This window comes from Pristiophorus japonicus, chromosome 25, assembly GCF_044704955.1.
Source record: "Pristiophorus japonicus isolate sPriJap1 chromosome 25, sPriJap1.hap1, whole genome shotgun sequence".
NCBI lineage: Eukaryota > Metazoa > Chordata > Chondrichthyes > Pristiophoridae > Pristiophorus > Pristiophorus japonicus.
In genome coordinates, this window is record NC_092001.1 from 3,139,325 (window position 1) to 3,142,277 (window position 2,953).

The 2,953-nt window shown below is 43.9% G+C and overlaps 1 non-coding gene across 1 annotated transcript; it reads left to right on the top strand.

Moving 5' to 3' along the window:
* Nucleotides 1-472: 472 nt before the first annotated feature.
* trnak-cuu (transfer RNA lysine (anticodon CUU)) lies at nucleotides 473-545 on the top strand. The gene has a single exon. It is a non-coding gene; the product is annotated as a tRNA-Lys (tRNA).
* Nucleotides 546-2,953: the final 2,408 nt, after the last annotated feature.

Here is a 2,953-nt window from a genome sequence, read left to right on the forward strand (position 1 = left end):
AATAATTTAAGTTTGTGAGAGACTGAATAATTGTTTCACTCATCATTAATCCATCCACATGTGTAGCACACTGAAGGAAATTCAAATATGTTTGCCGAGCGACTGTCGAATTTTAATAACTTTTTATACAACCGTAGAATCAGCAGATAAAGAGGATATTCTGCCAAAGCATTTCATATATAGCCCATAGTACAACAGTAAGGAAGTCTTGCTACAATTGTACAGTGCCCTGGTGAGACCACACCTGGAGTACTGCGCACAGTTTTGGTCTCCTTATCTGAGGAAGGTATACATTTGCCTTGGAGGTGGTACAACGGAGGTTCACCAGATTGATTCCAGGGATGAGAGGACTGTTCTCTGGTGAGAGATTGTGTCGAATGGGCCGATACTCTCTGAAGTTTGGAAGAAAGAGACGTGATCTCATTGAAACGGACAATATTCTGAAGGGGATCGACAGGATGGATGCTGAAAAGCCCGGCTAGCTCAGTCGGTAGAGCATGAGACTCTTAATCTCAGGGTCGTGGGTTCGAGCCCCACGTTGGGCGATCACTTTTATGTTGCTTTCGCGGTTAAAAATCATTAATGAACCCATGATCTTCTTTTGCACAATGATAAACATGCAAACTCAGGGATGTTGATAATTTAATCAAATAATGAAAGCAGCGCCTCAGACCGCTCGGCCGTCCGTACTGTTAGATGCTCCAGTTAAAAGTTATTGCTCTGGAAAGTTTTAGACTGGGCGCTTGTTCAGGGTTGCTGGAAGGCCCAGTGACCGGGGTATCCTCTCCCCCTGGGTTTACTTGAGCTCTGCTCGGTGCACGGCGAGCTTTGGCCCAGCTCTGAGGTTGCTTGCATCCCTGGGATGGACAATAAACCTCTCAGCCCTGGAACTGGGGAAGAGCGAATAATTAACAAGTTGTTTGTCGGATTCAAATGCAGCTTAGATCTGCTGGTATAAACCGATAGCATTTCTTTCATTCTGAGAAACAACGCTAACAGGGACAGTCAAAACTTCAATAACTGAACTTTAATAATTCATGAAACTTTAATCCTTGATGAAGTTTTATCCCCGATCTGATTTTACACAATCTGTATTTGAGGAGACTGGTTTTAAATGTTCGTTGCTCGTGGAACAAGGTATCCAAAACAGCTTGTATTCAATGTTATTGCAGACAAGTTTTTGCTTGAGATATAATGTTTCTGCGCAGGCTTGAACCGGAAACCTTTCACGTGTGACGGAAATGTGATAACCACGACACGACAGACACTGCTACTTAGCTCAGTGCCCAGAGAGAGGTGTTCAGCAACAAGCTTAAATGCTCAATGCCTCTCTCTGCAAAAAGTTCCTTTCACAAACATTTCTCTGCCCAGAACTTCACCAAACAATAATGTTCTCCTTTCAAATTCATTAAACTCCCCAATTTCCACATTTGCAATTTTAAGGACAAAGACTAAAAGGTTTTTCGATCAGAAAATTGCAGGAACCTCCTGTGTTTAATGAAAGGGCTTTTGATTGTTGATTTCTGTGCACACCTTGTGTTATTTATTTAATTGTTGGCAACCTGTATCACACCACCACCAGAGGGCCTACCTGTTGGAGTCGCAAGTGATCCCAGCATCCCTTGGGAGCACGGTATATAAGCAGGCCACCCATGAGGTACCTGCACTCTGAAGTCTTAATAAAGGAGCTAATGTCACACTCAATCATTGTTCACAGTACTCAGTTTCATCCTTTATTTTGAGCGTATCAATTGTCGATTAGACAACGAACAACCGCGCAAAAATGCAAGGAACAGTTGGTCTCCTGGAGAAGTTCTCAGAAGGGGACTACTGCGATCACTTCGTGGAGAGACTCGACCAATAATTTGTGGCCAACGAGCTGGAAGGGGACGAGAACGCTGCCAAATGAAGGGCGATCCTCCTTACAGTCTGTGGGGCAACAACCTATGGCCTCATGAATAATATTCTAGCTCTGGTAAAACCAACAACTAAATCCTATGAAGAATTGTGTACGCTGGTCTGGGAGCATCTAAAACCTAAAGAAAGCGTTCTGATGGCGAGGAATCGGTTCTACACGTGCCAATGGTCGGAGGGCCAGGTAGTGGCAAGTGATGTCTCAGAACGAAGGCGCCTGGCAGGACATTGAAAATTTGAAGGGTTCCAAAACAAATGCTGAGAGACTTTTTTACGCTTGTCATTGGCCATGAGGTGATCCTTGGCAAACTGTTGACTGTTGAAGCTCAGATTCTGAGCAAAGCCATAACGATTGGTCAGGCAATTTCCAACAGCTCCTTGAAACCCAATAACAGAATTTATTTCGAGTGGACTGGATGGAGGAACTTGATCCATGTAAAAAATTGTTATCATTTTACATGAACTGAATGTTCATAAAAGATTTGGAGTGGAAACTCCCTGCATAACAGCACAGCTGGCAATCTTTGCGGAATATATTAATGCAGCCAAAATGCACAATGGCAACCTGGAACTGTGCGGCACAGAATCCTCGGGGAAAAAACAGTTAAAGGATTCTTCCCTGGGTGGGTTCGAAACACCAACTACTTGATCAATAGCTGAACGCACTATCCCAGTGCCCCACAGAAACAAACTTAAACATGTGTTGCAAGACATCCCAAACCAGGGTGTCAGTCATTTAATGCTTCAGATTACTCTGACCGGGATGCAACTTGTCCAGTCTCAGTTGTGCTTTTCCCAAATAAAGTGTAGAACATTCATTGTGGATGTGTGGAAGCAGTCTGGTCCCGCACACTGCAGATACTTCCATTTTACGGCCAAAGCTCTCCCAGAACCGGTGTGATCTCACTTCCAGCCTTCAGGTGCCTTGTCTGCGACAAAGTATTCTGATTGTCCCGAAGCCGGTATTAGGTTTTAATTACTTTTCAGCTCCTGACTGCAGATATTCCTGTGATTACACGTGAACTAAATGCTTACAGGG